Genomic DNA, 24117 nt, shown 5'->3' on the forward strand with positions numbered 1-24117 from the left:
ATGGTCCTGGGCAGCTGTCCCTAGGTGGCCCTGCTTGAGCAGGAGGTTGGAGCAGATGTCCTCCGAGGTCCCTTCCAACCTCAACCACTCTGTGATTCTGTGATTCTGTAACTTGCTGTCCTGCAAACTTCAGAAGGTAAACGTGCCAGGATTTAAGCTCATACTGGGGTAAGATAACATCCAGCACTGAGGAGATCCCTACACTGTGCTATATATACGCTGGGGTCCCACCAGCGTCCCTCCAGCTCTACGCCGTCATTCAGTGAACAAGCACCAGTTACTGCACACCGCGACAGCCCTCTGCCATGTACGAGACAACGCTCACCTCCTAGGAGCCACTAACAAAGAGCCACAAAGCTCCTCAGAGGAACTGAACCCATGACAGACTCCTCCAAAGGAGCTTGGAGCGTCTCAAGACTGGTAAGGGAGCCTCCTAGAAGAGCCCCAAGACTAGGGAGTTATTATCTCAGTTAGAAGATAGGAAAATTAAACTGATGAGGTTTTAAGCAAAAAAACAAGAGAAAAACACCAATGAATGTGGGTGCTTACATAATCCGGACATGAAACAGTTCAGGCTCCTAAAGAGATGCAGAAACGTTGACTGTGGATATCTGTCCTCTATAGCTGCTTCATGCCAGTTCTTAGTTTTCTGTATTGCCTTGCTTTTAGGAAAGAAATCTCTGTAGGTTTAACAACAGACAAATACTAACATAGAGCCTAGAGACTCAATGGTCTCATGCTAAAAAAACAGAATTAAAAGCCGGGAGATGTAGGCTCCATCCCCAGCTATGCCAGGGGCAGATCGGTAGCATGTCTAAGACCAAGGCACTTGAAGGTCTCCAGTCCTTGTCCATCGAGCTGCACGGACGGGCACTCCTGGCCGCACTGCCAGCACACACAGCAAGCAGAGTCACCGTCTGGAAGCTGTCTGAGTGCCTTGGAGGGGAAGAGCTACAAATACGTCCAATTACTTTCCTAATAATAATTTTCCTAATAATAATTTTCCTAATAACCCTCATAATTAGGATGGGTCTAATTCGCCCTCAGCCACTCTTTTCTGTCGGTGCAACGGCTGTGTGATCACGGGAGCACGTGCCGGTCGCTCTTGCATCTCTCACCATGCGCAGAATAAAGTGGGATGGGTCAGGGAATAAATTGTGGAGGGAGACAGAAGGGGATGCAGAACTTCTTGGACCTCTAGCAATGGAGAACGACCGGCTGGAGAGGGTTTCCTAAAGAACACGGCATCAAGGAGCATCAAGGCAGGACAGGTAAAAGCCGAGAGAAAGTGAAGTCCTAAGGAAAAGGAGAGCGGTGAGATAAGCCCAAGGGAGCTGTCAGCTCAGGGAGGATGAAGAGGAACGACTGACTCTGAGCCTCAACCAGGAGAAAGGTGCTGGGGATGGAGGGTTTCGCTGCAGGCCAGGCTGGTGAGGGTCAGTGGGGTGGCAGGAGCTGCATTGCAAAGGGGAGAGGGAGGCGAGACCTCCTTCTGGGGTAATGAAAATGGATCTGCCGAAGCAACTCCCCTAGAGCTTGTAAAAACCCCTGGCTAGTACGAGCCCAAAACCCATGGTCTCCCGCTGTGCCTTACCCCGCGGGATGGGTATCACAGCTGCAACGTGGTGCTGGGAAGCGGAGAGTGACTGCCCAAAAGGCTCGAGTGAAGCCGGTTCATCTCATTATTCAAAATACTGAATTAATAAATAAATTAACAAAAAAAAGGTCATGTCATACAGGAATATATTTCTTTAAATATTCCATTTTAGCGTGTCCCTTTCTTTGTCCCAGGCATCATTAGTAACACGTACAAAGAAAACATGAGTGCAGTTAGTATACTGGCTATGTAAAGGACCGGTTGCTTTTGAATGAGGAGTCAGGATGAAGCATGGCCATTATTTAGCCCAACACCATCCCTACCTAGCAAGATGTCTTTCAGAGAGCAAGCAAACAGTACGTGGGGAGGAGAAACAAGGTTTAAAAAAACCCCCACCACATTAAAAAAATAAAGCCCAGCTTTTGGGCTTAGCCCCTTCTGCAGGACCAGCTCCGAGCTGACACCAAGCCAGGAGCTGGAGCGTTTGGGCGGTGAGCGGTCAGAGCATCCTACTTAAAACAAAGGTGTCGGAGGGGATCATTCGCATGACAGCCTTAAAATCTCATTACAGAGGCTAAGCTCCAATTAAAACGCATGCGTTCGATCATGCAGCTTAATCGCTGGTTGTGCTTACCCTGAAATCTGCCCGGGACACCTGTAGGGTGCGGGGAGCAGCCAGCCCGTCCCACGGAGCAGCGCCTGGGCTAACAAAGTGCTGTGGATCCGTAAAATCACCAATTTACCTGCGGTAATTCTGCACCACCGCTCAGTTCAGCCCTGTTGCCACAGTAACACTTCTGGTGTAGCCGAGATCACTGATTATGAAACTAGAAAAAAAATCAGAGGCTGCTAATTAGGATATACTCCAGTTCTCCAAAAGCTCCATATTAATGACATTATGATTGCAAGCGCAGGGAAAATAAAGATGCCAGAAAGCATCGCCTCGGTCAGCATGGGTGACCGCCGCCAGCCGCTTTTTGTGTCTTTTTATATATGGGTCTTAAAATTCAGCTCGCAAATTCCCTGTAAATTCGGCTTGTTTTCCTCCTCTTTAAACAAACGTGCAAGACTCGGTGGAACAGTCTTTACTCTTTACATATATTTGCATGTATTAGAATGGAAAAAAAGGGTCGAGGATGATGTACAAATGGCGATAGCCAGAGCGGGGCCAGGGATGCATCTCCTGCATCTTGCATTAACCGTGTTTGTTTCTGTCGCAGTTTGACAGAGAAAAAAAGCAAAATCACAATTTTACCAGTGGTTGGAAGGATCTATAAATGAGGTTTGCAAACAAGGGGAACCAGAGTCGCAAACGTTTTCCTCTCTGACTCTGTTATTCGAGTGCCAAAAGCATTTTGAGGCACGTCTTCTGCCGAAGGCTTCGAGCTGAAAAGTCTGACTGGGAGCAGTTGTGCTGCCAGACACAAGCGTTTTTCAACACAACCTACAAGTAAGATACCGGACCGTATTTCCAGGAGAAAGAAAATGGCCTGACAGGTATTTCTGGAGCCGCAAACCCAGAGCGACGCTGCTTTAAAAAGTTAGCTCAACAAAATGCCTTAATTTTTCCATTCTCATTGGGGATGACGAATCTACCGAGAGGATGAAATGGTGATAAATAAGCGGGGCCAAGGACCAGACCTGAGTTTATAGCTTATAATAGTCATTACTGCAATGGCAGACTCTGCATTTCTCCATCATCCAGGGCCACTGCATGATGCACAGCCCGGCTGCTTGACTTCAGCCCACTCCGAGGAGGAGGAGGACCAGGAGCCATCACCTCCAAAGAGGATGCAGAGGCTGAAAAACAAATTGCTGGTGAAAGCCGTGCCCTGAGCTCAGGCACAGCTTCGGGTTTGTCCTGGGGAAGGGCAGGAGTTGAGTGCTGCCAGCATCTTCCAGTCCAAGACCATCGGGCTGTGATGCCCTGACCCAGACCCGCAGCAGAACCCCTCCTCTTTACATCCCTCCGTGTCAGCATAAGGGATTTCAGAAGCCTTAGCTATAACTTTTGGTCCAAGAAAAAGAGAGAGAAGAGCTCTCCCCTGCAAGCAGCACGGAAGCTTTAGGCAAGTAAAATGTAAGTGTCCAAAGTGGGAAACACAGAATAATCAGCTGGGGGTGACCTCGAGACTTCAGGTACCAGCTGGCTGACAGTGAGGATGCTGTCTTTATGAGTACTTTTTGCCCAGCCGAAGGCCATCATGAAAACAAGCTGCAGCTTATTTGTAAAGCAATGCAAACGGCTGCTGAAGCTCTCAATCAGGTTGCAGGTGAAATTTGGATCAAAATGCAACATGGAGAGCATTGACGCCGTTGCTGGAGGTACTGAAAGCTGGAGCAATTGTAGATCATACATGAACCATCAGAAAATAAGAAGAGAAACAATCACTCTGGCCATCCCAAATTATAGAAAGTATCCCCGTCCTTACTTCTTAAATTAGTAGAAATAACTGGAGAAAAAAAATACTATCTCTATAAAAAGCCTCTGAATGCTGCAGGGCTGTGCTCTCCCTGCAGCACAGGCAACGGGGACTTCACATCCACAGCAAGAGCCGATGGCACCCACCAGCAAAGGACAGCCCAAAAGCATCGAGGGGCTTTCCAGAAGGCAATGCTACCCCAGCCGCTGGATGGGGCTCCTAGCAATTACCCTCCCACAGCCTAATTACACCTCATCAGCTCCTGGTTCGAGTAGTGCAGGGGATTAACACCGGCAATTAAACTGATGACTCGGGTAAGGGCTCTTCCCCAGGCTGCCCCAGGGTCGGTGCTGCACTTGCTGTCAATAATCCTTTCCCTGTGAAGGGTGAAAAGCAAAATGCTTGGAGAAAAAAATCACTTCTTTTCCCTCTTTGAGGCAGGAAAATAAGTGGGATTCAGTTTTTTCTTTAGCAGCATCACCTGAAGTCTCAAAGGTGCAGTCTCCCTGCTTGTGATTGCGTGAACCGGTCTCTTCTCCCATTCAGCAGTAATACCAGGGACATGTTAGGTGTAGTGTTAATTACCTATAAGTGTGATTTATTAGCTGGAAACAATGCAAAGGGCTGATCTCGTATGCTAAGACACTCACCGACCACAACATAAGATCAACTGGCCGAGCATGAGGGCGTCCCCGTCCCGAGCAGACGGGGATTGCCACGTTACCAAATAACAAATTAATAAAACCAGTGGGATTCAGCTGCCGTCAATGAGTTTTTCGTTTGAGGCATTATTTCTAACCTTTTAATAGGCTTATTTACAGGAATTAGTCCTTTAATGCTGTGTGCTCATGTATATAGTACAGTATAAGCCGGTTTGATGCAACCACAGAGAGAACATCTGCTTTTGTGAGCAATTAGGGAAATTATTGCCAATTACGGGGACTGCAGGTAAGAGCAGCTGGGGAGAGAGGCTGCCTAAGAGGAGGGATGTGAAGCTTTTCAAGATGCTGCCGTGAGGGGGAAGTTCACCGGGAACGTAAATATTCCAGCAGAAAGGAGCCTGTGCCCAGACAGCAGCTGAAATATCCTTGGCAAGGAAAGGATTACGGGGCCAGCAGAGTTTTGGGGCGATCCCTGTTATCATTTTGAGCAGATGAGTGTCCCGCATACTTCTTCTCATCAGCCCACTCCCGAAAAAGGACCAAACTCTACCTTGTGTGGCTCTGTTTCCACTTTCTATCTTTTTTTCCATCTATTTTTTTTCAGCCATCTTTTTTTCCATCTATTTTCCTTTCCATCTTCCGCGCCCAAGAGGGGTGTCCTCATTCAAGATGAAGCGGTGCTGTAGGCACAGGTCTTAGAGCCACACCAACAAGGTGGGCATCTTCTGTCATTGCCACTGTTATAAACCTATTATATATATATATTTATATCTATTTTTTTATATATAGCTATAAACCTATTATAAATCTAATATCATAAAGCTATTATATTATATATATATATTGCTATAAACCTATCATAATCTAATATCATTGCTATAAACCTATTTCTTGCTGACACAAGATTATGCAAACTAAAACGATCCTAGTCTTAACAGGGTGGGTACAAGCCCCTGCAGATACCAAGACAAAACCTAATGCTCAGTAGTTCTGAAAAAAAAAAAAAAAAAATTAAAATGCAGTTTCTTATCCTTGAAGTGATTAAACAACAGCCTGGGACGACTAACTTTTAGCCCTCCCATGTTATTCACAATTCATTCGCTATTTTAATCTCCCCAACAAAAGGCTGAACTCAACTGTATTATTGTCAGCGAGGGCTTTTATCATCAGCCTTCGAAACGGTCAAGGCATGGGAGAGAACAATGACTCTCACAGGAGAATAAATACAATCTAAACAAAAATACCCTGTTGCTAAGGTTTAAATCAGCCTTTTTTTTGGGCACAGCCGGGTAGCTGGGAATTCCAGTGCCACCCTGTATAAAAAACAGGGAAGGATTAGGACTCGGATAGGGGAAGATCGCCTGACACTCAGTCCCGTTGCGTTTTTCCCTCCAGGACGGCATTTAAAATATGAATATCACACAGGGGACTTTAAACCAAAGCCAACGGCTGGAGCACGCTGGTGTTCACAGCAGGCGATGCTCTACCTAAGCCCGTGCGTTGTTCCAACCTCTGCGGTCCTGGGCTTCATGTCTTGCTCCAGCAAGGGCAGAAGGTGAGCCATGACTGAAGACCTCTGCGATGAAACCTTGACGTTATTGAAGCGCTGATGGCTAAGATGTTCACAAGCTCGGCAGATGGCTGCTGGGAATGATGCGTGCTGCAGGGCTGGACGGTGCCATTGTCAGCATGGCAAGAGGAAAGCTGGAGAAGACGGAGGAGCAAGCTCTGCCGGAGCAAAGAGGTCTATGGAGATGCTGGCCACCTCGCCCGCACAGCCATGGCGCAGATGTTGGGAATGTCCAGCTGGGAGCTCCTCTCAAGGAAAGCCCCAGCCCCAAACTGCAACGATTTCTCTTGTGAAATCAACCCCAAAAGCAACCGCAGAGCACCGTGTGGTTTCTACATCCTTAGCCAAGGGAGCAGCAGCTGCTTTGGGGGGTTTGGTAGAGAAATGCCCTTCCTCAGCGGTGGTGTGGAAAGGAACTGGGTTTGGCTGTGGTGTCCTCCCCGCTAAACACAGACGCCAGCTTTGCAGCAAGGGTTTCCAGCAGCAAAGTGGCTCTGGTGTCAAGAGTGACCACAAGGCCAGGAAAGCCATGGCTGACAGCCCTGGCAAGGTGCCGCAGGGTAGAAGGTCGGGTAAGGGGACACCAGAGCCATGGTGGTCCAGAAAGGCCACCAACCTCCACGACCAGCCCATCTTCCTCCCCTCTAGATGGAGCTCCAGGAGAAGCCTGAGGTCCCTCCCCAAAGCAAGGCGGACGCATCCCATCATCTCCAAGCATCATCTCCTGACCTGTAGCTTGGCGCTAGAAAAGAGGACAAATTTGCAAAGGCAATTTCATGAAAACCAACAAATCATCAGATTAATTATTGCCTCCTGCAATACAGCAGTAAAACGCCCATCACGGCAAATTGCAAAGTACAGAGCCCCCCAAAATAATTTTCCCCTCCTTCGGCCGGGCAATTCTGAGCCCCAAAACTGCTCAAACACCTGGAAGGGCTGCTGTGATCAGGCACAACGGGGCACCGCAGCGGCGGCAGCTGCCAGAAGGAATGACTTCTCTGAAATGTTTGGAGATTTTATTTGCACTGGGACTATAAATATTTTTGCACGCAGGAAAGCAGAGGTTAATCTTGGCCATTTTGCATGCAAAAAAAAAAGCACAAAGAGGGAATTTCAAGCTTCCTTGATGACAGCAGCCTGGACGCGTATGAAAGAGAGAACAAAGTCAAGGTAATGCTGGAATTCCGTTTTTACGGCCCATGCTGTTTTTTTGCCAATAAACAAGGTCTCCCCAAGCAGGCGTTAAATATCACCTTGTGTCGCTTAGATTTTAGTGATATTCAAATAAACATTAAGAGGCTACGACAGAGCTCTAATCCCCCTGTATTAGGCACCTAGGCCAAAGAGCCATCAAAATTATGCTAAATTAAATTAATTTCAAACCCATCCGGAATGACAGAGCACTCCACTCAGGTTAAATATTTTAATTTCAATAGCAATGCACTGGATAGCAACAGAGATATCCCCGTCTTTGAAAGTCTTTGCTGTCTTAGCCTTTTCAAAAGGCTTTGAAAAGCAGCTTTCCCACAAAAACACCCATTTCCATCACGCCCTGGCTAGGAGCATAATACACAGAAGGCTCCTCAGTATCGCTGTTAAATAAGAGACCCCCCTAACCAGGCATTAAATGGTACAGGAGCTCGCACACAACAACAGAGAGCGCTTTCTGTAGCAGCTTGTCGCTGCACAAATACAAGACAAAGTCTGTTGCTGAAGCCCAAGACTCTCTTTGGCGATGCGGTAGCCCAGCCTAGCAAACTCATCTCGTTTTCATAGCATCACAGAATCATGGCACGGTTTGGGTCAGAAGGGACCTTCAAAGATCACCTAGTTCCAACCCCCCTGCCATGGGCAGGGACATCTTCCACCAGATCAGGTGGCTCAAAGCCCATCCAACCTGGCCTTGAACAGTTCCAATGATGGGGCATCCACAACTTCTCTGGGCAACCAGTGTCTCTCCACCCTCATCGTAAAATATTTCTTCCTTACATCCAATCTCAATCTCCCCTCTTTCAGTTTAAAACCATTGCCCCTTGTCCTGTCACTACAGGCCCTGCTAAAAAGTCTGTCCCCATCTTTCTTATAAGCCCCCTTGAAGTATTGAAAAGCTGCAATAAGGTCTGCCCGGAGCCTTCTCTTCTCCGGGCTGAACAAGCCCAACTCTCTCAGCTGTTCCTCACAGCAGAGGTGTTCCAGCCCTCTGGTCATTTTCGTGTCCCTTCTCTGGACCCGCTCCAAGAGCTCTGTGTCCTTCTTGTGCTGAGGACCCCAGATCTGGACGCAGCACTGCAGGGGGGGTCTCACCAGAGCGGAGCAGAGGGGCAGAATCCCCTCCCTTGCCCTGCTGGCCACACTGCTTTGGATGTAGCCCAGGATACAGTTGGCTTTCTGGACTGCGAGCGCACATTGCTGGGTCATTTTTCCACCAGTACCCCCAAGTCCTTCTCCGCAGGGCTGCGCTCAATCCCTTCATCCCCCAGCCTGTACTGATATTGGGGATTGCCCTGGCCCAGGTGCAGGACCTTGCACTTGGCCTTGTTGAACCTCATGAGGTTCACACGTGCCCACTCCTCAAGCCTGTCCAGGTCCCTCAGGATGGCATCCCTTCCCTCAAGTGAATCACCTGCACCGCTCAGCCTGGTGTCATCAGTTTTGACTCCATGAAATGCAGCCTGCTGAAGACCAGGGGCCAGCCTGGCTCAAATCCCCCCCTTGCTCCTCCTCGTCCAAACCAAATCCCGTCCAATCAAGTCCAATCCTTCAGTCACACACATCCATCTCCAAGCTGTGCCCTGCCCAAAATCAGAGGTTCATAATTTCTAGATGATTTATCTATGGGGTTGGTTTATCCCAAGTGAGCGATGTTGCACCCCAAGCCATCCCGTGCTCGTACAGCAGTGGGGTGAGAGGAGGAGAGGAGTGTTCATTTGAAGACCTCCCCAGTGTTGCTGTAACCAAATGCAAGGATGCACCAAACAGGAGGGAGAAAAGGAGGAGATGTCATTTTGGGAGGTGCACAAGGGTTGAAAACAGAGTCCTACAGATGGAAAAGGGGCAACATCTAATACGTACACAAAGCAAGAGCGATGTTGCAAGTAGTCAGCTGATTACAGGGTTATTTTTGGTCATTTTAACCTTAATAATACCTTCACGTTAGGGCACCGATCTCAAAAACACTGCCTCCAAATAATTTCAGTAATCTAGACATCATTTCCAGAAGTGTCTTAACACAAATGTGAACCTGCGTGGAGCGCTTGCATGGGGTCTCCAACCAGCCTCTACTCCTCTCCCCCCACAGCTTTACAGGCATCCTACAGGTTCTGGATGCGATTTAGTGGCTTTAAAAAACAAGTTCTCCAGGTGTTATGGGATCTCTTTATATTCTCTTTATATCCCTGGCGCTCGTACAGTTATAAGGTTGGATGCTGACTCCTGCCCATCTTTGACTCTGGTGTAGAGCATGAGCTGTAGGAAAGGCAGACTTGGAGGCTTTGGAAAATGTGGTGGCATCTTCATTCTCAATTAATTAATTATCCCATGAGCAGCATAAGAAAGGGTTTAGCTCTGAAGTGCCCGCTGGTTGCTTTGCTGAAGGAAAACCCCTGTATCTCAACCACCACTTTGCAGAGGCTGCCAGCATGCTCGTGAGTGCAATTCTGACCACCTCCCAGCTCCAACGCTGGCAGTGAAGACAACGGGCACAGCTCAGCCTCTAAAGCAGATTTTGCACCATTTGAAAAGACATGCTCCGGACAGGGAGAGCACAGGGACAAGCGGGGCAGCCCTCGCTCTTTCCAGGTGGCCTTTCTTAGCAGCAGAAGGGCATTGCAGGTGTGGGATGCTGCTAAACGAGCTGGAGGAGCCAGTTATAAGTGGCGGATGCTGAGATACTTATTAAGAGTCAAGCAAGGAACATTAGCAGTGGGGTGACTTGTAATCCTTGCTGGTGTGGACTAGAATTAAAATTAATGAGTTAGAAATAAATGGCTAGCCACCCCGACTCGCATCCCAACATGTCTCTGACTATGAGATCTATGTATAGACAGAATTAATCCAATACCATTTTCTCCCTGACCTATTTGGGTATGGAGATAAGATCCACAAAAACCATCTCGCAAGATCCGACACGGTGCCACTGCCGTTGACTGGTTTATATCCCCACCACTGCTTCTCCCCCTGCCCCAGAGGACACTTTGAGGGACAGAAGAAGCAGTAACAGCCCTGGAAAGCTGCGTTAATACAAAGGGAAAGACCCCTTCACCTGGAGGGAAGGGAAGGAAAGTTTCGGGTGACCCAGTTGAAGGATGCAGCTCTTGCTGAGCAGCTTTAACTCCTCTATCCCCAGATTAGCTCCTCTGAACCCACCAGCAGCAAAGCTGTTTCACTTGCTGGAAAGATGCCGTGTGTGTGTGTGTCAGACTAAACATCTGTGCTTTTAAGCCCTGGATTTTCAGATCTGATCTACGTGTTTGGATGGGGAAAAAACAACACAAACTGTCTGTTAGGGGAGTTTCATTGAACAGAGACACCATTATTTCTTCCTCCCATCCCCCGTATCACCCCTCCTCTCCTCCCTCTACAGGCAAAGCGGTTCAACAGATTTCAGGAAAATGCAGAGAAAAAAAAAAAAAGTACATTTTCTGCGGTCAGTGTTTTCCTATTAAGTCAGAAAGGAGCTACCAGAAACACAGCATGCAGTTGGCATCTCCCCCTCCTGCCTCACCGTTGCAGGGAAGTACCTGACTTGGGATCTTGGGTTCAAGGACCAGGTGGATGGTCTCACACCCAAGCAGCTTCCTGGGACAGGTACCCATGCAGCCAGCCCTGGGATCAACCATCATCCTTAAACCATATCAGACACAGTGCCAAAAGCACTCAAACCCAGCTGGACCTTTATGCCGATCAAGGATGCACTCAGCCTTGGAGAGCTGGACTCCTCATTGGGAAGGTCAGCAGAAAGGCTGAGGACAGAAAGGTCTTCTCCAGCAAAGACCCCAAAGGCTTCACTTGTGTCAGTAGGGTGTGGAGCAAACGGATGGAGCTGTTCGACAAGATATGGCTTGGCGGTCCAAGATAATTTCATTTTTTGTGCTATGGCTGATTAGTTTTATCTCACCAGCAGAAAAGTCTCTGAGAAAATAGCAAGAGATCCCCCAAAGCCACAACTGTCCTCGCGGTGTTAACTGCTCTGTTGGCATTCTATGAAAAGAAGGGAATATTTCTGCGCCCGATTTACTCCATCGCATCAGAGGGTTGCACAGCTGCTCCTTCGGTAGGTCCAGGCATGAGGGTGGAACCAGCTCAGTGGCGAAGAAGGACTTATGAGGACCTCCAGTCAGGGTGTGCCCAACCCTGACGCCACAGCCAGGACACCCCACCGTGGCGCCGGCACATGCCACACGGAGGCAGCTGTGGTCTTTCTTCCACCATGCTAAAATACACATGGTTTCCCCCAGCAAATCTGCATGGGCACCAGAGCCTTTCCGCATGCTGCTGTCCTACAGAGCTTCCCTCCCCACCGCTCTCCTTCACCGGCAGATCTCTGTACGAGAGAAGTAGCAGTTATAAAGCGAGAGTTCACCAACAAAGGGATGCGCTGATCCTCCTCCCTCCCACATTCACGGCACTGGGCAATGGGACTAATCTGTATGTATCAGCTCTTCAGAGCAGGGGCCGTACTTCTGCTCAGCACATGCTCCGGTAGTTCTCCACACAGGACCTGGCTCTGTGGGACCTCTACGTGGTGTCACCAATAACACGAACGCAGCGTTCCTCACCTCTGTCAAAATGGTAATGCTTTAGGTACGAGAATGAGTATGAAACTGGGAAAGGATGCTGGTTTATCCCGTGAAGATCGTAGGCGGGTGCACTCATGCATTTCCATTCCTGCTTGTACAGGGTACTTCAAAGCAGACCCCACCGTAAGAGATGACAGGATCCCTCCGGTTTGGTTTCTGGGGCTCCCTCAGTCTACAGGAGCTCCACGTCAGCCCTTTCACCACCCTCCCAGCTCTCCGTCAGCCCTCGCTGCTGTAGCAGACTTTGCCCCCTGCTGACACTTGTCCCCACCCTCACTCTGAAGACAAGAGCTAAATATTTCTTTTTTGACAGCCAGGTCTAATGCGTCTCAGATGATCAGTGCAACTGCAGGGAAAGCGGTCTGCGCTTCTGGTCTGATCCCCCCCAAAGGGACACCCAACGTCCCACCGTCAGGGTCATCTCATGTGCCTCAGCATCTTTGTTCTCTCTCTTCTCATTTAGTTTTCCCGCTTAGGTCTCACTGAGGTGGTGGGGATGTTTTAATGCAGACAGAAGCCATGGAATGAGATCTTCAAAAGCCATCTGGACACGGTCCTGGGTAACTGGCTCTGGGTGGCCCTGCTTGAGCTGGGGGGTGGGACCAGATGTCCCTTCCCACCTCAACCACTCTGGGATTGGGAAGTTGCACCACAAAACCTTCATGTTGCTCTTCTTGCATATAGCCTCTCTGAGATGACTCTCACTGGCTCCAACGTCAAGCAGCAGAAGTTAGCTCTAAGGCTCGTGGTGGGCTTAGGGACCATTTCCAGCTCTTTTGGATCTCTCTGATGAAGGTGTGGTAATGATCAGCACGTGTAATCCAAGTAGAGACGGTAAGTCAAATCATCACTATCTTCCTTTACAGATGGCACACTCAGCTATAAAAACATTAACCAGCTTGGCAAGAGGTCCTGCTAGCTGTATCTGCCCAACAAAGGCATCCACCAGGGAGTGATCCCCAGCCCCTTGAAGCAACCCCACTGCTCAGGATCAGCCCACCTGGAGCAGGCTCTCTTCCCACTGCCCAGCACCGTGCCTGGCTTGTCCCCGCATCCCACAAGGTCCTCATGGCCCAACAGCATCTTTGTGTGGGGCATTTTTTGCTTCTTTTCCATTTCAAAAGACCTGCGTTATTACAAGAGCTGTGATGCAGCACACCAAAATTGGGGGTTTAATAACGTGGCAGGTAAAAAGATGAGTCACACAAGCACAGAAGCATACAGAGCCATTTAATTGCACAAGCCCTGCAGTAACCAGAGGACTCAATGGGGCAGGAGAAGGGAATACGGCACCTCTTATTCACACCGAGTAGGTGCCTGGAGCAAAGTATTCCCCAAACCACACCTACGGTACGAGGACCTGCTTGCTTGCCATGACGGGGAGCCAGGGAGCCAGCCTGGAAGCAGGTGACAAGCTGGGCAGCCAAGGACAGCGAGACGTCCCGAGTCCCAGCCTTTGGTCTTTGCCATCATCTACATCCTTCCTCGCTGCACAGAAGCTTCAGCTTCAGGGAGCCAGCTATTGTTTCCAGTGTGCAAGAATAACGGCACCACTTTTTTTGTGTGTCTTGCTGCGTACCCACCTTCCCTCTCCCGGCGCAAGGGAGTTGCCATTCAGTCTCTTTCCACCCATTTTATAGAGGAAACGAGCGCAAGGATCAAAGGAGGCTCCTGGGCGGGAGCGGCGAGCGTCTGATGCGAAAGGGCAGTAACCGGAGAGGTGGCAGCAAAGAGATGTGTTAACAGGTACGGGGGCTGAGCAAATCGAGGGGTTGCTCCTTTCTGCTGGAGCCTCTGGCCATGTAACCTGAGTGCCAGCGTGGAAGATGCCGAGACGCAGAGGAAGGAGAGAAAAAAAGACCTAAGTTTGGATTAATGAAAGAACTGGGTGACAAAATAAAAGAGTGAGCTCCTTCTTCTGCTTGTACTTAGTGTCATTGCACTGGGTCATCCTCAAATGACCCTTCGTGTTTTACTGGAAGAGGAAAATTTGATTTAAAGTCTTACCCTGGAAGTCCTTTGGTTGTGCTAGATGAAAGAAGCTCTACTTGGGAAGTGAAGCAACCACAACGAGGAGCTAAGTCCCTGATGAGCTGAGCCCCGGCATTCCTGCAAAACGGACTAACAGAAGTGGCCTTTTTTTCTTCCTTTTCCCCAGCAAGACTGCAAAATGAAAAGCATCTCCGGCATTTGGCTACCCCATGCCCACCAGCAACGTCTGTGGTTTGGGTGCAAGAAGACTTATAGGTTTCCAATGCAACTTCTTACCCTCCCCACACGTCCATCTATCTTCTGTGTGGTTTTTGGAGCAAAATTCATGCTAAGGCAGACAGAAGTGTTGGTTTTTTTTTTTTTTTTTTTTTATGGATCCTTTGTAGTGCTCTGATCCTAAGTGGTCTTTAGCAGCTCTGGGAGGACAGGTCCCAGCCTGCTGCTTGCTCGTATACCGAGGGAGAGAAGAATGCTCCCAGGGTTTTGCATTGCTCGCTTGTGGATGTTCAAAGCTGTCTGTTAACCTCGGGCTGCATCACCCCAGCTGTTTTCAAGCAGGACTCCTCGTGTAGTCATGATGGCCTCGAGTCGGTTAAAGGCAGGGCCCAGGCTATATTTACCTTGGCATCTGATTGCCAACGCTCTGCCTTCCAGAGTCCTCCTATTTCCTCCTTGAGTAATTAATAGCCTGTCGGTGGGGAGAGGAGGAATGAGGAAGTTCACTTATTGCTGTGTCTTTTGCCACTGCTGCCAAACCTTTGACCATGCCCAACAGCTGTAGTTTGTCGCAGTATCAGAAAATACAGACGTTATCAAAGAAAAGCTGAGATCCTTCTTTTTGGATGTCATAGGGACTAAGCTCCTTCCAAAGATGAGATCCAAGGTCACCCAGAAGTGCTGGAGCCGATAAATAACCCCATGACTGGTTTATAATCCATGCCAAACGAGCCCAGTATATCAGAATAATGTTCAGAAAGGTGAAACACCTGCTATATATTATTTCAGAAGTTCCTGCTGGGGGAAAAAAGACTTCGCTCCTTGTTGCTGATGAAGAAAGCGTTAATCCCAGGCTCCGTGAACCTTCCCGTCCCATGCAGCACACTGAAACACGCCGCTGGCACGAGCAGTTGTCCAACTGACCCAGTTTTTTTTTACAAACTGGGTGAATAAGGACAAAACAATCTTTATTTTCTTTGAGAAAAAATAATTCACATTAAGCAAGGTACATTTTTGGCATCGCTCTCCACACTGTACGACACACCGTCCTCTCCTGAGCTATTTATGGAAGCGCTGCAGCGAGTGTTCCTGCAAGGGGGATGGTGTTATCCGCCGTGTAAAAGCCTAAAATTACACTGCCCTACAAAGAGCTGGGATAAATTGACCCCTCTAAGCAAACGGGTTGCCAAGCTTTTATCTTCTCTTCATTGTTAACTTACACTGAAGCGGAATAATTAGACGATACGGGGCTATACGAGGCACTATTGGAAAGCTCTGCCTTAGCAACTCAATTGTATCTGTAATGCCCGCGTTGGCTATTATATATACCTACTGATTTGGAAAGCTGCTTCTGATTTCACACTCATTCGATATAGGTACATTTATGATTTTTGTCCAATTTCTGCTACCTAATATTATGGCGAAGGGAATTACTGGTGAATTTTGGATTAGGAAAGCAAAGTGACTTTAAAAAGGCTGGTGGGTGATTGCTCCGGCTGCATTTTCTTGCCCTTCATCCAGTCTAGACGTCAAAGTTTCAGGACACAGATGATTTCCGCTGCTCTGCAAAGGTTTTTCAACGGTATTAAAAAAGTGCAATGAAGGGAACAATAAGCATCAAGATGTGTCTAAAATTAGTGGTTTACAAAACAATCTAAGTTTATATCCTGAGTACAATAAAAGAAAAGAGCAAGCTGGCCAATTATTTAAAAGTTGCAGGATAAAAGGAAACCTTGGTCAAAACTGTTAACGCGCGAAAAAAATCTATCTTTATTGTGTTGCAGTTTTGATACTAACCGAAACAACTTTTATGAAATTACCATCATGCTGCTAAGAATTAGCTAAATTGAAGCAACACACCGAAATCACACTGCCTTGCCCAAGCGATCAATGTGAGAGCAGCCCACAATTCCTTCCTTATTTTCTGCCAAGTTTTGAAGTCCAGTATATTTGCCACTGCTTTTCCCTTTGTACACCTTCACTCCTCACACAGGAGAGTCAGAAAATGGATGGGTTGATTTCCACGGGATCTTCAGTTATATTCGCATTTTGGGTCTCAAGTGGTAACAAAGCTGCAGCTCCCAGACTGTAAGTGAACGGGTAATTTAAGAGTAAATTTTACCAAAATTGCATTTCCATTGCTGTCATTATTATTTTTAATATAAATCTTAAACAAGGAGCAAAATTTGATACAACAGTAGTCCCAGAGAAATATTCCTCCTTGTGCCAGGGAAGATGAAAACGTCCCTTAAAATACTGGGGCAAAATAATATTTGTAAATCACTGCTGAGAGGAGGGATGCAAAATGGGCAGGGGATCGGAGATTACACAGCATCCAACTTCTGCTGTCTCTCACAAGTGGGAGAATTCAGAAGGAATTAAAGTTGTCAGGGGAATAAAATAGCTCTCAAGGAGGACGGACCTTTCCTCCTGAAAAGCCATCTCCTCTTCCAAGGGAAAAAATGGATCCATCAGAAACCTGCCCTTGCACTTGTGTAAGGAGATGAACGTGCTCTGAGTGCGTCCTGCTCACGAGCATGGATCTGGGGGAGGTCTCTGCAGGCTTTTGCTTTGGAGAGGACACCAGAGATGGTCATGCCCACTATCTGTGGTTCAATTTCTCACACTTGAAACGAGGAAATATGAGCCCTATAGTATAGAATCAAATAAAGATGGACATTATAGTTCACCTGGCCTCAAAACCAGACACGTGTAAACTGTGTTTACACGCACCAGTGTTTCAAGGACAAATATAACCACGAAGTCAGCAACTGCAGAGAGCTACTGATACTCTTCAGAGATGTAATGAGTAATCGTTCTTCTGCTGGGGATAAAATACAAGGTTTCCTTGTACAGGTTTTCCACATGAGCCCTGCTGGGCTTAGGCTGAACGCCCAAACCCAGCATCCTACTGCTCGACCGCACCGCAGGCTCAAGCTACTTAAGTTGCTCCTTTATCCGATGCTCTACAGTCCTCATCTTCCCTGCTCCAACCTTCACATTTAGCACTAAACCAAACTTTAACCCATCTTCTTCCTAAATGCTGCGTGCAGCCCACTGTCCCATCTTTTCCCTCCTCCCAGGTCCTACAACCATCTCCTCCATCACGAAATTTCTAGCTTGGCAGAAAAGCCACCCTTCCTAGCCAAGAAATTGTTCTCGGATCTCCCCATTCCTCCTCGGAGACTCATACCAAGTCATATATCCTTGCTTTTCTTCCCATCAACAGAAACAGCAATCACCTTGGTAGACAAATAAGGCTGGTGGTAGACCACTTGTGACCTTCAAGCCATGATTCAGCCACAACACATCAAGAGTTATTAGCCACTTAATTTAGCGTTACGAGCAGGTCAAATCCTAACATGCTTCAAAAGGTTATCCTAACACCAACTTGCACAGACAACCAAGCTTAGAAGAGAGGGGAAATAAAACGTTCATGGCCAGCTATGTTCTGACCCATTCTCAGAGCTCTGTACCATGGAGCAAATAGGAAACAGGATTTCTTGTGGGTGAAAGCAAAGAAAAAACTATTCAAATCTCAGTGAAACGGTATTCAGTTACTAAGCTCCGGAGCTGACACCCTACTGACACGAGACAGTTTTGGGTGATGCCTCAACTGTGGCTTCAGGAAAGCTGAAGAGCAATCATCACTAAGATGGTTACACCCTTCTACATCTAGAAATAGTCAGAGCAGGGGCTAAAAAGTCCTTTTTAATTGAGAGTATGTTGGAGTAACAGAATCACAGCCCAGAAAAACATTAACCCTGCAACAAACGACCAAGCCCTAACACCACCAGACTCTTCACGGCACCCAGCAACAGTCCACCTCCCTTCCCCACCTCTCAGCAGAAGGAAATGAAAACCATATGACCTGGACAGGGAAGAGATCGATTAGATCATCTTGTCCTCCCCACCACGCAGCAAAAGATTATTCCCTACAAGAAACTTCCCAAATTACTCCATCCAGTCTCACTTATAAATGTCCAAATTGATGGAGTTTCCACCTCTTCTCTTGGGATATTATTTCTCCCCGCAGCCTAAAACATCTCACTGCCAGGAAGCTTTTCGTATCAGGACTTTCCTTTTGAAAATGTCTTCATTTCAATTTGCAGTCCCTCTCTCTCCCCTGCATATGTGCATTTATGAACTACCCTAATTAAACAGATTAATACCAAAAAGGAATTACAATTTAGGAATAAATTAGTTTATTTTCCTTTTATCCTCTACGAAAAAGCCCAACATGTCAAAGAAAGTCTGAGTCTCTCTGAAATCTTCCATTTTTAAATTGGTCCCACTGCTCATAATTACACTTCCCCTCTATCCATACAAGTTACTTTGCTTTTCTCCCCCCCTCCCTCCTTTTTTGGGGAGGAGGGAAGGAAGGCAGAGAAAAAAATGAGAAAGGGTGGGACAAGGGGAGAGAGGAGAGGGACCCATCCCATCAGACCAGTCTAATCGTTTGCAACACTCCCCAGGTGTATGAAAATGCAGGTTACGATACCAGCTTTGCCTGATGAATATTCCTAACTCCATTTCAGACGCAGGATCTGGGTATATCCAGCAATTGGCTTTTCTGCAGCGGGCAATAGCTTCCACTTCACATAAATACCACGGAAGAAAAAGGCTGACTTCTGGCCAAATTGCGGGCAGCAGCTTGGAAATAGAAGGACCAAGGTCTGAAATGTTGCTCCAAAATAATATTGTTTTTTCACAAAAATTGGAACAGCTGCAAGAGACAAACGAACCCCCCCAATATCCATCAGGCTGGTGGTTATGGCATATACTGGTAAAGGGTGTCACCAACACAATAGCTTCGACTGAAAATATCCTAAAGAAAGCCTCGATAGGAAAAGTCCACTCCAATCTGCCCGTGCCTTTCCCCAGCTATTTTCAATATAGAATTTTACACCCAGATCCACCTGTCTGATGGCCTGCTGTTGGTACTACCTATTCTAAGTTATTCAAAAAGATGGTTATTTTGGGCTTAATCATAATGGAAATTCTCACACTTTGACAAATAAGCACCCATTCGATCTAAGAGCTGTCCTGCTACTTCAGGGTCCTGCCTCTGAGTTGTTCAACTAACACAAAAAGGAAAGTAAATGACAATTAATACTCGATACTTTCTCAGCCTACACTTTTAAGATTTCTTTTCATTACCAACTTGAACTTAAATGCAAGTTCTCTATTTCCAGGTAAGGCTGGAAAGCATATAAAAGAAGTTATGCAGAAAGATGACAGCAAATAGTTGGAACTGGCCTCTTGGGTTTACCTACACGACTGGACATGGTTTGATGTGCTAACGTTTGGATGTTAACAGGCAATGGCCTCTCTTTTAGAGGTTATGCATTCAGCCCGGCCATATTACAAGTAATTAAAGGCTGTTCCCATCACACAAGTGTTCCCGCTGCCTCCATTATCATTGCGGCTGGTGTCCAGCTCAGCTCAACTCCAAGTTACAAAGGTCTACGCTCAAGTTCAAGAGTTTTGCTGAGTGTCTGTCTTCATTCCTTCTTATTTAAAGCATTTAACCACGTGCTTAAGCCCTTTTAGTGCTTCAAATACAAACGCCTTGCTATATGAGGGTCTGAAAGCCAAAGGCAGCATTTTTGGTGGGAGGGCTGCTCCAGGTAGGAAGCCCCGTTGAGAGGGATGGGAGGGAAGCTCGCACTGCGGAGGAACTATCTGCTTGCATTAGCAGCAAAGTTTATTTCCCACCCTTGTACAGCATGGTCTAATATTTAAAAATATTCAGCTGACTTCAGTGTGTCCACATCTCCCATGCCCTTTATTTTTCTGACGGCTTCTCCTGGACGGGAAGTATGGGAACATCCAAATTGCAGCGACCGAGCAAAGAGCCAGGAACCACTGCAGTCGCTGGTCTGGGGCCAACTTTGGCTTTTTTGTTTAAAATGCAACTTAGAGAGAGCTATAAGAATAAATACGTATTCTAAATGCTCTAACACTTATTAGAGGTCTAAAATAAAGCAGTCTTGGAAATAGGAAATGCAAATCTGAAGGGAAAGCCGGAGCACAAGCAGGCAGCCTGCCCTTCCTTCGCTGCACGTCTCCCTTTCTTGGCTGCGAGGCGCAGCAAGGAAGTGATTATAAAGCATTTATTTGCAAAATCACAGCCAATAAATCCAACAGCAACAATACCCTCCCTCGCACCGCTTGTTCCTTGGTGGGGGGGAATGAAGGAGAGGCGTAGGTCCAACAAGCAGGCAGGTGCACGGCAGCAGCTCCCCTTTCCAAAGCTTTTTGTGAAGTGTTCAAACCCATAAGGTGCAATATTCATCCAGGCTGTCCCCTAGCTCTGCGCACGCCGTTTATGAAGCCCTAGAAAATAAAAAGCCCTAGAAAGGCTATGAAGGTTGTGATATGGAAACCTCTGAAAAGGTTAAAAAAACAGGACTGGGGCTGTCGAATGAGGAAATGAGTAAGGCAGAGCATTAGAGAAAATAAACTGGTACAGAAAAAGCCATCTAATTCTCCTCCCCTTTCCTGGATACAAATACCATCACAAGAAAACCATAGGAAGCAAATCTGACTGCTTTGAAAATCATTGAGGTCAAAAGCATGACAGAAGAAAGGAAAAAGGATTAAACAAAGGGATGATATAATCTACCCAGCTATAATTCAAACCTTCGAGGTATAAATAGCTACACTACGGGGCTCAAGTCAACCAGTAATTTACAGCGCAATCAGGAGGGGGGGAGGCAGATACCCATCCCCACAAGCAGATTAATCCTTAATCACTCATTTTTGCATTTCTGACACCTTCCTTTGAAGTACTAAAGCTGGTACCATCTCACAAAAGGCACCGGCGAGCCTGAAAATTGCAGAGATGGGCCTTGCTGCTGCTTGTTCAGGGCTGCGACGGCCCGTGCACAGTCCCAGATGCTTTGGTGGATCTTCTGTGCAAAGAAAAAAGGAGACGGCTCTAATCCTTACCGACAAGAGGCCATCAAAGCTCAGTCCTTGCCATTTTGACAGAAAGGGAAGCAGGACTTGGATGATGGCTCATGTTTCACAACGTTTTCACAAGACCTTAATTGCAGATAAATACTTACTGGGATATTCAAATACTTCTGAGCACTTAAATCACTTCAGCAGCTCTGTAAATCACTCTAGAAATACTCTGTAAGGACAGCATGGACGATACCGAGATAAGAGGAGCAGGATCATCAGGATCGTCAGCTGGTGGAGATGGTGGCTTTCACAGCGGGTCACCCAACCGCTCACCCGGTTTTCTGTCCTTCGTGCTCGACTCATCTTGATTCACGTGAGGAAGGCGATGACAGTGATGGAAACATAACTGTATGGGTGTTTCTTCAGTCCCTGCATACATCCTCTCCTCTATTACATTCATTTTTAGGGGAGAAATTGCTTCACTCTTCACCGCATTGCTAACTTCTGCACATCCCTGGATGCAGGAGGAACGGCTGCGTGGTTGGTGCTTTGCTAGTCGCCCCGGCTGCGTCCAGACATCCCTCGCGCATCGTCACGTGTCTAACAGGTTAATTAACCACCAGCACCCTGCCCCTGCTAACGCGGGTCCTCATTGCATCCCAGCCTATTTAAATCAAACAGAAATAATCCCTGGCATTTTTTGACTGATGAGATACAGCATCCAATCTTTCACTGTACAAGATGAAGATTACTACCCAGTAACATGTCAGACTTCGTTTAGCCAACAATATTCTTCAGACACCATCTGATCAGTCACTAACCTCTCGATGGCACCCAACCTCTGCTACACAATACCTTGCTCATTGCTTTTGGGGAGCATCCAGCTTGGTCCCACCATCAGCAGGTCGAGAGAGGTGATTCTGCTCCTCTGCTCCGCTCTGGTGAGACCCCCCCTGCAGTGCTGCGTCCAGATCTGGGGTCCTCAGCACAGGAAAGACATGGAGCTGTTGGAGCGGGTCCAGAGGAGGGACACGAAGATGACCAGAGGGCTGGAACACCTCTGCTGTGAGGACAGGCTGAGAGAGTTGGGGTTGTTCAGCCTGGAGAAGAGAAGGCTGGGGGGAGACCTTATTGCAGCCTTTCAGTACTTCAAGGGGGCTTATAAGAAAGATGGGGACAGACTTTTTAGCAGGGCCTGTTGCGATAGCACAAGGGGTAATGGTTTTAAACTAAAAGAGGGGAGATTCAGACTAGATATAAGGAAAAAGTGTTTTATGATGAGGGTGGTGAAACCCTGGCGCAGGCTGCCCAGAGAGGTGGTAGATGCCCCATCCCTGGAAACATTCAAGGCCAGGTTGGACGGGGCTCTGAGCAACCTGGTCTAGTTAAAGATGTCCCTGCCCATGGCAGGGGGGTTGGACTAGATGATCTTTAAGGTCCCTTCCGACCCAAACTATTCTGTGATTCTACGATTCTATGATCAGGTGTGGCTGCTTTGTGCCCCTGGTGGGTTATTTCATTAAGATATCCCTCTGGAAACCGTACTCTGGAATGAGTGTGCAGCTAGTGGGAAGAAACACTTCTCGACTATGCATACTTTCCTACAGAAACAGAAGCAGCATCTTTAAACACAAACAACTTTTAGCTTACAGCATGGCAGTCCTTGGGCAGGAGATTCGAGCTAACCTCTTCAACGAGCTTTAACTACTGAAGTCACGCAGGGAAGAATTTCTCAAAGAAAGAGTGTTGTTTTCTGCATATCAGCAGCCATGTGCTCCGGTCGGATTAAATGCCATGTAGGCTGGTGAGAAAAAATAACTTTGTTCCTCCCCAAAAACAGAAGTTGGACAATTCACATCAAAACTGGTTTAGTTGCAACATAAAAGTCACCAATATGAATGCTTAAAAAGTAGCACGTTTTACCAAATACAGATGTTAAAGCATGATTAGAAAAAAAATTAAAACTTGTGGTATGAAATCCTCCAAATATATGTTAAAAAATTGTGTAATAGAAAATTCTTCCATGTTTTTGCTCCCAAGAATAAAGACCATGGTAGATCATGGGGGTCGGTCTCTTCTCCCAGGTAACAAGTGATAGGACGAGAGGAAATGGCCTCAAGTTGCGCCAGGGGAGGTTTAGACTGGATATTAGGACATTTTACTTCACTGAAAGGGTTATCAAGCATTGGAACAGGCTGCCCAGGGAAGTGGTGGAGTGGCCATCCCTGGAGGTATTTAAAAGACATTTGGATGAGGTGGTTAGGGACATGGTGTAGTGGTGGGCTTGGTAGTGTTAGGTTTACGGTTGGACTTGATGATCTTAAAGGTCTTTTCCAACCTATACGATTCTGTGATTCTGTGATCAGCAGCTGAAAGGGTCTGAAAGTCGTCTTGCTGTGAGCCTTGCACTTCCCAGTTACCAGCCTGTCCCGGGCCGTGCATGTCCCTGGTACGTGAAGACAGATACAGCCGGTGACCTTGTCTCTTGTGGGCAGTGACCATGGCTTCCCGTCACCCTCACACAGACAATTAGTGTTCATAGTCTGTTATCCACCATGAACTTCTGAAAGCTCTGTTTGGCTCTCACCAAGGAAATGGGCTGGGACAACAGTTGGACAGAAGGGAGCGTGTAAGTGTTAAAAATCCCAGTTAGTTTAAGATTAAACAGATTCAAGTATACTCAGAATGTGAAGTAAAGAATCTGATTTAAAGAAATCATAATCACCAACATTTAGGCATAAATCGACCCACACCCTTCAGCAAGTCATTTTTAGCAGCTCTGACTTTTTAATTAAAAGCAGATTCACAGCAAAGGGGAATTCATGTTGACGTCGGGTTTTGCAGATACCTATCGAAGCCAGATGGAGCCATCCCTGCCGCTCTCGCTCCGACACAGCACTAAGGCCACATTTCTGTTTTCCAGCAGTCAGTTTGCTTTCTCTCCCAT

The 24117-nt window shown here is 47.2% G+C and overlaps 1 protein-coding gene across 5 annotated transcripts in view; it reads right to left on the minus strand.

Moving 5' to 3' along the window:
- The window catches only part of PTPRA (protein tyrosine phosphatase receptor type A), a 132209-nt gene that overhangs the window by 37907 nt on the left and 70185 nt on the right, over positions 1–24117 (minus strand). The window contains exons 3-4 of one of the 5 annotated variants that reach the window (XM_072863357.1): positions 2232–2424; positions 1595–1694 (exon numbers count right to left, since the gene is read on the minus strand). The exons of 3 other annotated variants lie outside the window; for them this stretch is intronic. The gene's annotated coding sequence lies outside the window, so the exon portion shown is untranslated. The remainder of the gene's footprint in view (positions 1–1594; positions 1695–2231; positions 2425–24117) is intronic. One more of the 5 variants, XM_072863358.1, reaches the window with a different exon arrangement.

Source organism: Ciconia boyciana, chromosome 5 (genome assembly GCF_034638445.1).
Source record: "Ciconia boyciana chromosome 5, ASM3463844v1, whole genome shotgun sequence".
Classification (NCBI taxonomy): Eukaryota; Metazoa; Chordata; class Aves; order Ciconiiformes; family Ciconiidae; genus Ciconia; species Ciconia boyciana.